Raw genomic sequence first — 13,426 nt, 5'->3', positions numbered from 1 at the left:
GGGACTAATTTCCTGGCAGGAACTATGAAAAACCTTTGGGAAGCTCATGGGGTAAATCACTTGGTTGCCACTCCTTACCACCATCAAACAAATGGCATGGTGGAGAAGTTTAATGGAAATTTGGGGGCCATGATACGTAAATTTGTAAATGAGCACTCCAATGATTGGGACCTAGTATTGCAGCAGTTGCTCTTTGCCTACAGAGCTGTACCACATCCCAGTTTAGGGTTTTCCCCATTTGAACTTGTATATGGCCGTGAGGTTAAGGGACCATTGCAGTTGGTGAAGCAGCAATGGGAGGGATTTACACCTTCTCCAGGAACTAACATTCTGGACTTTGTAACCAACCTACAAAACACCCTCCGAACCTCTTTAGCCCTTGCTAAAGAAAACTTACAGGATGCTCAAAAAGAGCAAAAAGCCTGGTATGATAAACATGCCAGAGAGCGTTCCTTCAAAGTAGGGGACATGGTCTTGAAGGCGCTCCAGGCCCATAAAATGGAAGCATCGTGGGAAGGGCCATTCATGGTCCAGGAGTGCCTGGGAGCTGTTAATTATCTCATAGCATTCCCCACCTCCAACCGAAAGCCTAAGGTGTACCATATTAATTCTCTAAAGCCCTTTTATTCCAGAGAATTAAAGGTTTGTCAGTTTACAGCCCAGGGAGGAGACGACGCTGAGTGGCCTGAAGGTGTTTACTACGAAGGGAAATGTGCTGGTGGTGTGGAAGAGGTGAACCTCTCCATGACCCTTGGGCGTATGCAGCGACAGCAGATCCAGGAGCTGTGCACTAGCTACGCGCCAACGTTCTCAGCCACCCCAGGACTGACTGAACGGGCATACCACTCCATTGACACAGGTAATGCTCACCCAATTAGGGTCCAACCTTACCGGGTGTCTCCTCAAGCAAAAACTGCTATAGAACGGGAGATCCAGGATATGTTACAGATGGGTGTAATCCGCCCCTCTGCAAGTGCATGGGCATCTCCAGTGGTTCTAGTTCCCAAACCAGATGGGGAAATACGTTTTTGCGTGGACTACCGTAAGCTAAATGCTGTAACTCGCCCAGACAACTATCCAATGCCACGCACAGATGAACTATTAGAGAAACTGGGACGGGCCCAGTTCATCTCTACCTTGGACTTAACCAAGGGGTACTGGCAGGTACCGCTAGATGAATCTGCCAAGGAAAGGTCAGCCTTCATCACACATCTCGGGCTGTATGAATTTAATGTACTCCCTTTCGGGCTGCGAAATGCACCCGCCACTTTCCAAAGACTTGTAGATGGTCTCCTAGCGGGATTAGGAGAATATGCGGTCGCCTACCTTGACGACGTGGCCATATTTTCAGATTCCTGGGCAGACCACCTGGAACATCTACAAAAAGTCCTTGAGCGCATAAGGGAGGCAGGACTAACTGTTAAGGCTAAGAAGTGTCAAATAGTTCCTTGACCCACCTGGTGTCCAAGGTAAGTCACTCTGTTTAGGCCTATCAGCCCCCTACAGGCCAAAGTGGATGCTATCCAAAAGTGGCCTGTCCCAAAGTCAAAGAAACAGGTTCAATCCTTCTTAGGCTTGGCCGGTTATTACAGACGATTTGTACCGCACTACAGCCAAATCGCTGCCCCACTGACAGACCTAACCAAAAAGAAACAGCCAAATGCTGTTCAGTGGACCGGAAAGTGTCAGAAGGCCTTTAACAAGCTTAAAGCGACACTCATGTCTGACCCTGTACTAAGGGCCCCAGACTTTGACAAACCGTTCCTAGTAACCACAGATGCGTCCGAGCGTGGTGTGGGAGCAGTTTTAATGCAGAAAGGACCTGATCAAGAATTCCACCCTGTAGTGTTTCTCAGCAAAAAACTGTCTGAGAGGGAAAGCAACTGGTCAGTCACTGAAAAAGAATGTTACGCCATTGTCTATGCTCTGGAAAAGCTACGCCCATATGTTTGGGGACGGCGTTTCCACCTGCAAACCGACCATGCTGCACTGAAGTGGCTTCACACCGTCAAGGAAACTAACAAAAAACTTCTTCGGTGGAGTTTAGCTCTCCAAGATTTTGATTTCGACATCCAACACATCTCAGGAGCTTCTAACAAAGTGACTGATGCACTCTCCCGTGAAAGTTTCCCAGAATCAACTGGTTAAAATCGTCCTTGAGATGTGGAAAATATTGTTAGTCTTTATGTACTTGGTAGTATATTTAGAGATGCATGTGTCTTATTAACTCTGTTTTTCCTAGAGCTCCAGGAAGAAATCCCAGCCAGTGTTTCACCCTAGCTGAGATTTGGGGGGCGTGTCATAAATATAAAGGGAAGGGTAAACCCCTTTGAAATGCCTCCTGGCCAGGGGAAAGCTCCTCTCACCTGTAAAGGGTTAAGAAGCTAAAGGTAACCTCGCTGGCACCTGACCAAAATGACCAATGAGGAGACAAGATACTTTCCAAAGCTGGGAGGAGGGAGAGAAACAAAGGGTCTGTGTCTGTCTGTATGCTGGTTTCTGCCAGGGATAGACCAGGAATGGAGCCTTAGAACTTTTAGTAAGTAATCTAGCTAGGTATGTGTTAGATTATGATTTCTTTAAATGGCTGAGAAAAGAATTGTGCTGAATAGAATAACTATTTCTGTCTGTGTATCTTTTTTGTAACTTAAGGTTTTGCCTAGAGGGGTTCTCTATGTTTTTGAATCTAATTACCCTGTAAGATATCTACCATCCTGATTTTACAGGGGGGATTTCTTTATTTCTATTTACTTCTATTTTTTATTTAAAGTCTTCTTGTAAAAAACTGAATGCTTTTTCATTGTTCTCAGATTCAAGGGTTTGGGTCTGTGGTCACCTATGCAAATTGGTGAGGCTTTTTATCCAACATTTCCCAGGAAAGGGGGGGTGCAAGTGTTGGGAGGATTGTTCATTGTTCTTAAGATCCAAGGGTCTGGGTCTGTAGTCACCTAGGCAAATTGGTGAGGCTTTTTACCAAACCTTGTCCAGGAAGTGGGGTGCAAGGTTTTGGGAAGTATTTTGGGGGGAAGGACGTGTCCAAACAGCTCTTCCCCAGTAACCAGTATTAGTTTGGTGGTGGTAGCGGCCAGTCCAAGGATAACGGGTGTAATATTTTGTACCTTGGGGAAGTTTTGACCTAAGCTGGTAAAGATAAGCTTAGGAGGTTTTTCATGCAGGTCCCCACATCTGTACCCTAGAGTTCAGAGTGGGGGAGGAACCTTGACAAGTGGCATGTTTAATTCTCAAGTTGCTCTAACTACCATACAACAGGGACTTTTCCAATTAGTTTTTGGTTCACTTCAGCTAATTTCATTGTTCATTTCATTGTTGTTGCATCTTTGTTTTGTTTTAGTAACAGAATTTTAAAGGGAGAAATGGGAGCTATAGAAGTGACACCTTGGCATTAGGCAACCCCAACTTTCCTAGCTTCTAATTGTTTTTTATGTCTGTCATATGGGCATGGGAAACTGACAGGGATCAAAGATTTGATTTAATAAGGATTTCAGCTTTAATTGCTGGGTAGGAAGGTCTATACCAGAGTCCCTGTGGTATCATAGAATCATAGAATATCAGGGTTGGGAAGGGACCTCAGGAGGTCATCTAGTCCAACCCCCTGCTCAAAGCAGGACCAATCCCCAATTAAATCATCCCAGCCAGGGCTTTGTCAAGCCTAACCTTAAAAACTTCTAAGGAAGGAGATTCCACCACCTCCCTAGGTAACTCATTGAGGTGTTTCACCACGCTCCTAGTGAAAAAGTTTTTCCTAATATCCAACCTAAACCTCCCCCACTGCAACTTGAGACCATTACTCCTCGTTCTGTCATCTGCTACCACTGAGAACAGTCTAGATCCATCCTCTTTGGAACCCCCTTTCAGGTAGTTGAAAGCAGCTATCAAATTCCCCCTCATTCTTCTCTTCCGCAGACTAAACAATCCCAGTTCCCTCAGCCTCTCCTCATAACTCATGTGTTCCAGTCCCCTAATCATTTTTGTTGCCCTCCGCTGGACGTTTTCCAATTGTTCCACACCTTTCTTGTAGTGTGGGGCCCAAAACAGGACACAGTACTCCAGATGAGGCCTCACCAATGTCGAATAGAGGGGAACGATCATGTCCCTCGATCTGCTGGCAATGCCCCTACTTATACATCCCAAAATGCCATTGGCCTTGGTAACAAGGGCACACTGTTGACTCATATCCAGCTTCTCGTCCACTGTAACCCCTAGGTCCTTTTCTGCAGAACTGCTGCCGAGCCATTCGGTCCCTAGTCTGTAATAGTGCATGGGATTCTTCCGTCCTAAGTGCAGGACTCTGCACTTGTCTTTGTTGAACCTCATCAGATTTCTTTTGGCCCAATCCTCCAATTTGTCTAGGACCCTCTGTATCCTATCCCTGCCCTCCAGCGTATCTACCTCTCCTCCCAGTTTAGTGTCATCTGCAAACTTGCTGAAGGTGCAATCCATACCATCCTCCAGATCATTAATGAAGATATTGAAGAAAACCAGCTCCAGGACCAACCCTTGTGGCACTCCACTTGATACCGGCTGCCAACTAGACATGGAGCCATTGATCACTACTCATTGAGCTCGACAATCTAGCCAGCTTTCTATCCACCTTATTGTCCATTCATCCAGCCCATACTTCTTTAACTTACTGGCAAGAATACTGTGGGAGACCGTGTCAAAAGCTTTGCTAAAGTCAAGGAACAACATGTCCACTGCTTTCCCCTCATCCACAGAGCCAGTTATCTCATCATGGAAGGCAATTAGATTAGTCAGGCATGACTTGCCTTGGTGAATCCATGCTGACTGTTCCTGATCACTTTCCTCTCCTCTAAGTGCTTCAGAATTGATTCTTTGAGGACTTGCTCCATGATTTTTCCAGGGACTGAGGTGAGGCTGACTGGCTTGTAGTTCTCAAGATCCTCCTTCTTCTCTTTTTTAAAGATGGGCACTACATTAGCCTTTTTCCAGTCATCCGGGACCTCCCCCGATTGCCATGAGTTTTCAAAGACAATGGCCAATGGCTCTGCAATCACATCCGCCAACTCCTTTAGCACTCTTGGATGCAGTGCATTCGGCCTCATGGACTTGTGCTTGTCCAGCTTTTCTAAATAGTCCCGAACCACTTCTTTCTTCACATAGGGCTGGTCACCTCCTCCCCATGCTGTGCTGCCCAGTGCAGTAGTCTGGGAGCTGACCTTCGTGAAGACAGAGGCAAAAAAAGCATTGAGTACATTAGTTTTTTCCACATCCTCTGTCACTAGGTTACCTCCCTCATTCAGTAAGGGCCCACACTTTCCTTGACTTTCTACTTGTTGCTAACATACCTGAAGAAACCCTTCTTGTTACTCTTAACATCTCTTGCTAGGTACACCTCCAGGTGTGATTTGGCCTTCCTGATTTCACTCCTGCATGCCCGAGCAATATTTTTATACTCTTCCCTGATCAATTGTCCAATCTTCTGCTTCTTGTAAGCTTCTTTTTTGTGTTTAAGATCAGCAAGGATTTCACTGGTAAGCCAATCTGGTCGCCTGCCATATTTACTATTCTTTCTACACATCGGGGATGGTTTGTCCCTATAACCTCAATAAGGATTCTTTAAAATACAGCCAGCTCTCCTGGACTCCTTTCACCCTCATGTTATTCTCCCAGGGGATCCTGCCCATCAGTTCCCTGAGGTTGTCAAAATCTGCTTTTCTGAAGTCCAGGGTTCATATTCTGCTGCTCTCCTTTCTTCCCTGTGTCAGGATCCTGAACTCAATCGTCTCATGGTCACTGCCTCCCAGATTCCCATCCACTTTTGCTTCCCCTAATAATTCTTCCCAGTTTGTGAGCAGCAGGTCAAGAAGAGCTCTGCCCCTAGTTGGTTCCTCCAGCACTTGCATCAGGAAATTGTCCCCTACACTTTCCAAAAACTTCCTGCATTGTCTGTGCACCGCTGTATTGCTCTCCCAGCAGATATCAGGGTGATTGAAGTCTCCCATGAGAACCAGGGCCTGAGATCTAGTAACTTCCATTAGTTGCCAGAAGAAAGCCTCGTCCACCTCATCCCCCTGGTCCGGTGGTCTACAGAAGACTCCCACCACGACATCACCCTTGTTGCTCATGTTTCTAAACTTAATCCAGAGACACTCAGGTTCTTCTGCAGTTTCATATCGGAGCTGTGAGCAGTCATACTGCTCCCTTACATACAGTGCAACTCCCCCACCTTTTCTGCCCTGCCTGTCCTTCCTGAATAGTTTATATCCATCCGTGACAGTACTCCAGTCATGTGAGTTATCCCACCAAGTCTCTGTTATTCCAATCACATCATAATTCCTTGACTGTGCCAGGACTTCCAGTTGTCCCTGCTTGTTTCCAAGGCTTGCATTTGTGTATAGGCACTTGAGATAACTTGCTGTTTGTCCTGCTTTCTTAGTATGAGGCAGGAGCCCTCCCCTTTCACGTTCTCCTGCTCGTGCTTCCTCCTGGTATCCCACGTCCCCACTTACCTCAGGGCTTTGGTCTCCTTCCCCCGGTGAACCTAGTTTAAAGCCCTCCTCACTAGGTTAGCCAGCCTGCTTCCGAAGATGCTCTTCCCTCTCCGTTAGGTGGAGCCCATCTCTGCCTAGCATGCCTCCTTCTTGGAACACCATCCCATGGTCAAAAAATCCAAAGCCTTCTCTCCGACACCACCTGCGTAGCCATTCGTTGACTTCCACGATTCGACGGTCCCTTCCCAGGCCTTTTCCTTCCACAGGAAGGATGGACGAGAACACCACTTGCACCTCAAACTCCTTTATCCTTCTTCCCAGAGACACGTAGTCTGCAGTGATCTGCTCGAGGTCATTCTTAGCAGTATCATTGGTCCCATGTGGAGAAGCAGGAAGGGGTAGCGATCCGAGGGCTTGATGAGTCTCGGCAGTCTCTCCGTCACATCGTGAATCCTAGCTCCTGGCAAGCAGCAGACTTCTCAGTTTTCCCAGTTGGGTCGGCAGATAGATGACTCAGTCCCCCTGAGGAGAGAATCCCCGACCACCACTACCCGCCTCCTCCTCGTCGGAGCAGTGGTCGTGGAAACCCCATCCCTAGGACACTGCATCTCGTGCCTTCCAATCGGTGGAGTCTCCTTCTGTTCCCTTCCCTCAGATGTATCATCTAGTCCACTCTCCGCATTAGTACCTGTGGTGAGAACATGAAAACGGTTGCTTACCTGTATCTGTGCTGCTGGTACATGGACGCTCCCCTTTCTTCTTCTGGAGGTCACATACTGCCAAATTTCTTCACCGTCCTCCTGTCCCTTCTGCGCAACCTGCTCTGAATCTTGAGAACGTTGTGCCCATAGAAGCATATCCTGACATCTGTCCAGGAAATCTTCAGTTTCTCTTATGCAACGCAGGGTCGATACTTGTTTCTCCAGACCTTGAACCTTCTCTTCCAATATGGAGACCAGCTTGCACTTTGTACAGACAAAGTCGCTTCTGTCCTGTGGAAGAAAGAGAAACATGGCACATCCAGTGCAAGTCACAACAGCTGAATGCTCCCCATCCATATTACCTTCCTTCTAAGAGCTTCCTCAGGAGTTGTAGTAACTACTCAGAGAAGCCGGCAAGGTGTAAGCCTCAGTGGGCTCTCCCCGAGTGAACACCCAGGCAAACTCCCTCTGTTCGCCTCTCTGCTGTTCACCACTCAGCTGTTTTGCAGCTGACTGGCTTTTTATAACAGTCAGGCCCACTCAAGGCTCACCAACACAACCTCCCTAATGCAGCCCTTAGCGTACTTCCTCTCAGACAGATCCCAGGCAAACTCCCTCTGTTAGCCTCTCTGCTGTTCGCCGCTCAGCTGGTTCGCAGCCGACTGGCTTTTTATAACAGTCAGGCCCACTCAAGGCTCACCTGGAACAAAGCACTCCCAATTCACACTTTTCAAACAAACAACCAATCAAGCACACAGTCAAACTGTCAAACTGTCCCCACAACAGACACTCAGATACTCACCAACAGGTAGGGTCCCTTGCGTCTGCTGCTTCAGCCCAAGCTTCCTCAGAACAGTCACTAAGCCACTGCTGCCTCTGTGCCAGCCTTTGCGTCCAAAGCCACCTCAGCTTTACTCTGTCCTCTGTTTTGTAACTGCCTCATCTCAGCTCTTTAGAGAGGGATTGATGGAATATAGGACACTTGACAGAGTCCTTCCCAGCAGAGCGGTACTCCCAGAAAAAGGTCAGAGCCCTTTTCTTCTTTCTCTGTTTCTTTAGCCATGTCCAGGCTCCCTTACCCAACCGAATCTGATTGTGGTCAGTCAGGGTGACCCTTTCCCCCAGGCATAGTTGTTGTAGATCTCATCTCCCTTTCCCACTAGGGACAGTAACATCTTATTGCTCCCAAACTGAAAACTTAACTGTATTTTATCCAAAATGCCCCAAACTGTCCCACAACTGCAATGCAAATGAAGCCTGGCCCATTCAGTCATTCCCTCTTGCTCACTAACAGATGCTGGCGGAGAGCTCCCTCCCCAGCAGAACCCCTGCCCATCTGGAACTCTCAAGCAGCTCTGGGTCACTCTTTGCCTGTTCACCAACAGGAGTCACTAGTGAGCTTCCTTTTCTCTAGGGCTTCAGGCCACAGCGGTTACTTACAGCTACACAGCAGCTCAGGGTGAATTTCAAAAAGGACTCATTTCAAAATGTTCTTTTTGCCAAAGTTATCAAGTTGACCAAACAAACTGTATAAACAAACTGTATAAAATACTATGGGAAATTCAGCTGGCCTATGAAGAGCGAAGACCAGATTTTCATCAGTTGTCAGTACCCATCTGTGATGCGTTCCCCGGGGTGCAACCTGGAATTGGGGTACTGCTGAGCCCTCTGTCCCTCCAACCTGGGCTTCTTCTCACACCATGATGCTGTTGCTTAGCCACAAACCTCTTTCAGGTACTGCACTTACACAGACATCCACAGGCAGGGACACAGCTGCTTGAGTTACATGAATGCTTCTCCTAGCCACTCATAAACTAACAATAGAGAGGTTCCAGCCAATTCCCCAAGCTCTCTAGGGTCACAGGGCTGTACTGTCCTGCCCTGATCAGAAGTGTGACCAGTATATGTTTATAATCCAGTCCGCCCCTCACTCAATAAGGAGAGGACATGCACCAGTTTTTTGTTCCTAAGCAGATTTCCTAAGCACTTCAACCAAATGCACTGTTTTAGGTAAAACATGAAACAGGGTTATTAACTACAGAAAGATAGATTTTAAGTGATAGGCAAAAAGGATAGGGATGGTTACCAAAGAAAATAAAAATAAGCACACAATCTAAGTTCTATAAACAGGATTTAAATCAAGCAATGTCTCACCCTGATAGATAGTACAAACAGGTCACAGATCTTCAGTACACAGGCTGAGACTCTCCTTCAGCCTGGGAGAACCTTCCCAGTTCAGTCCTCCAGACTTATTTCCAGGTGTTGAGCTGTAGGGGGAGTAAGTCCAAGTGATGATGTCACTTCCCCTCTTTTATAGCTTCTTCCAGCTTGCTGGAAAGAGCCTTTGCTATGACGTGAGTCAAGCAGTCTCCATTGTCTATGTATTATCTCTGAGAAGTCTCCACTTTTATACAGTTCCTAGGATAGTCCTTGTGAGTGTGGACTTCCTTTATTGGGCCCTCAACAGCATCTAGCTGCTCTATTGTTGTACCTGAAAGGCTGGTTGTGGGTGTTCCCAACCTCACACCATATTTCAGTAACACACACAAGATATTAACGTTCAACAGATCAAGACTTTAAAATGATACCTCACAAGGTATACTTTATATAAAACATGTCATAATTATATGACAGTGGTGAATATAGGGGTGCCAGGGTGCTGCTTTGAGGCATAGTGTCCCACACCATTAATTTGGCATTTTCAAATCTGGCCACTTCATTTAAGTGCCTAAATACAAATCAAGTTCTTTGAAAATCTGGCCTATAGTGTGAGGAGAATAAATTCACTCATTAGAGTGTGAAGAACAGGGATTTTAGTCTGCTTCAAGTCCAACCTTCACCACAGTCTTAACTATGGAGCTCTTAGGGCAACTCCATCATTTCAGAAAGTCCAAGTATGAAATCCTAGCTCAACCGAAGTCAATGGTAAGACTTAATTGACTACAATGGAACCAGGATTTCACCCCCAATATTTAAAGTGAACTGCTGGTTTGAGGGAGGAGAAATACCCTTGGTTATAGCAACTGGTGTTGCAGCTGGAATGACTGCTGTTCTTGCCATTGTTAGTGTAGACATTGCAACGAGCACCATTTGTCTCTTGGCCTTTTGCTCTATGAGGCAGGAAAGACTGGTTAGAACAATTTGTTTCATTAACATACTTTGACCGAGGAGTCAAATTAAGCATCCAGCAGCAAAAATATCTGTTTTGTTGTAGTGTGAGAAAATGAATGTACAAAGTTTCTACAAGTGAAACAAAGCATGGAAAAAACTCTCTGAGTTTTCTTATCTTAGTTTCAGTATCTCAGATTTAACTGAATAGGCAGAGGCTTCTTCGGAAAAGCTCTTAAACTAAAATTTATGTATATTCCTTGATGAGTTTCTCTAGAAGTAGGGCGCACAGAAGGAAGAAAAGCCTACTGGAAATTCCAAGGTGAACTTCATGCAGTTTCCTTCCCTTCATGGGTGCCGCAGTATGTGACTCAGCCTCTAAACAACCAATCAGATTAGCGAATTCCCCCACATGTAGCTTTTCCTTTTACTCTTTTCCTTCCTCTTTTCTCCTGATAGCTATCCCCTCCTCTGACACCATCAGATACAAACACATTTTACTCCTTTATGGCTCACCCCTTCCATTTCCTATCCTCCCTCCCCTTATGAAATGTAGGGATAAAAACCAATTTTGTACTGATACAAGAGCAAACTGTGGCCCAGCTTTACATCCCTCTTTCCTGAACCTCTACCGTGCAGCTTCTCTAGATCACCAGTCCAGAATCAGGGGAACAACAGGCTGTGTGAATAAGCAGGTGAGAGTAGCGTGGGGAAGAGAGGCAGGAGAGGGTGAAGCCTTGACTCCTCTACATTCTACAATGTGTTAGCCAGTGGAGTCAGCACAGGTGAGGAAAGTAATCAGCTTCTAGTAAGGGGCTGTAGAGCAAGGCAGAGCAAGAGGGAGTAGGGGAAGATCTCTTTCTCTGGACTACTCCTGGGGTAGTACAGCTATGCTTCGTTCTTTACACAGGGCTGCCTGTAAAGCCACAATTGAGCCCTAAATAAAGTTCTGCAGAGATTACTCTAAACCCCAATAGAAAGGAACAGAAAATCCTATCTTTTCCATGACCGTTTGTACACATCGTATAGAAATATCCCTCTATAGATTCCAGCAGTATCCAAGCAGTTAGAGGGGAACAGCTCAGCTGATCACAAACCACTAGAAAGAATCTTCAACTAACTTGTTTGCATCTAGGTTATCAGCTCAGGTAGAACTATGGTCTCTTGGCTGCAGCTATACCAAGTGACACAGAATTCGAAGGGCAACCCAGCTAACTATCTGTCATGACATCCCAGATAGAAATTAATCTAGTCTCCACCAAAGAGCAGATTACAGAGGATTTTGTCCTGTACATTGTTGTAACAAGTTGTTCCAGAAGCTAGGAACCTGTAAGCTGTTAAGAAAGCAACCTTCATAAACACAGCCAGGAAAGCAGTAATACAGGCTCTGCGTCCAGGAAAATGGTACTGAAAGATCTTCAGTGAATGAGCTGTTTCCTCTTAACTAAGAATGGACTGAGACTGAACTGTCCACGGAAACAGATGAGACATATATATTCTTCAGGTTCAAAGTTGGTGATTCCATGCCTGGGTCTCTAAAAGAATGAGATATGAATACTAAATAATTAAATGACAGCATTAATTGTTCTGTTGCATTCACCTTCCACAATGACAGAACTCACTACTCTGTCTGCCGTCTTTTTATAAGAAACAAAAGAGGACCATAACTTTAGAGTTGGGCTGAATCTTGAAATCCTTGCTTCATTTTTATGCAGATATTACTCAGGAAAAACTCTCATTAAAGTCACTAGCTGAGAAGTTGGGAATTCTGGGTGAGTGAAATCTGTGAAAAACTGAACTTCAGTGAGGACTCCAGGATTTGAAGTAAAATAATAATAAATAAAAATAATGTTTAACTAACACAGCTATGCCTTATGTTTTACAGTTTCCCCAGGTGTGGGGAAAAATGTATAGTCTCAAAATCAATTTGATTTCTCTCATTGTCTACAAGATAAATCAAGATTTTAATAACAGGGCTTCGGTCAATGAATATCTTCTTTGTAAAGTGGCAAGCCTTGAACCACCTTCAAATATCTATTTAACCCCCATGACTTCTAATCTGTGAGAGTCTCTTCCTTCTAATATGTATTACAGATTCCAGCACCCCCTTTAGGCCTGATCAGTTTTGTTTTATGTATCCTGAAATAACCACCTGAGAACTCAGATAAGAAGTGCTGCTTTTAAATACCCATTGGCAGAACTCTTTATCACAATTCAGGGCAGGGGATGACTCAGAGGAGATAGGGATCAGAACCCCCATGGGACGAGATAGTTGTGGAGTGGAAGAAAGAGAGGTTACTGCTGCTATATCTTGTTCTATCACTTGTTCTTTCCCTCTGATAGTGGAAACACTGGCTGCCAGTTTCACATTATGCATTTTCTCCTCTTAGTTTTTAGGATGTGGGGGAAGGTGCAATGAAGATGGATTAAATTAGTGCTGGTACAACATTTCTTCTCCCTGATTGCAGCTGATTTTTCACATCGTTTGGTTTCCTTTCATCTCCCACGTAGTCTGTCATACTTTCCCATGACTGTTTCCGACTCATGTTCTCTGCCACACAATCACAAAACAAAAATTATTATGAAGCTGCTTTGCCATAATTATATGGCTTGGTGATTTATTACCCAGTCCAGTTTAAACAGATCAGCCTCTATTCTGGGCTGCAAACTTTCTAACCCCTTTACACTGTTCCTTGCAAAAAGTGAATAAAGTTCAGTCTCTCTTACAAGCCCTCCAGTGTGTCACTTGGTTCTTACATGGGGTAAGAAGGAAGCTACATCTTTCACGAAAACAGATCAAGTGAAGCTATCTGAATTTCTTATTCTGGAAGAGAATAGGGCAGAGAATTGGAAGCTTTAAAACAGTATCAGAGTACTAGCACCTGATACGAAACAATCCTGCTTCAGCGAACAGAGCAACTGGATGACTCAGTAGGTTATCTTAATCGCCATCATCAATGATTATATGATTAAAAGGCCATCATAAATACACTTATACAATTACTCCTTTGTCTCTCATAGGTTAATTGCTAAGAGGACCTTGTGGTTAAAATAACATTGTCAGGTATATTTAATATGTTGATTGTGCATTTTTATCTAGAGATAGGACTAAATTGCGACACTTTGATCTGGATTTCAAATATC

This window comes from Lepidochelys kempii, chromosome 1 (genome assembly GCF_965140285.1).
Source record: "Lepidochelys kempii isolate rLepKem1 chromosome 1, rLepKem1.hap1, whole genome shotgun sequence".
NCBI classification, from domain to species: domain Eukaryota; kingdom Metazoa; phylum Chordata; order Testudines; family Cheloniidae; genus Lepidochelys; species Lepidochelys kempii.
Note: the sequence above shows the minus strand (reverse complement) of the source record.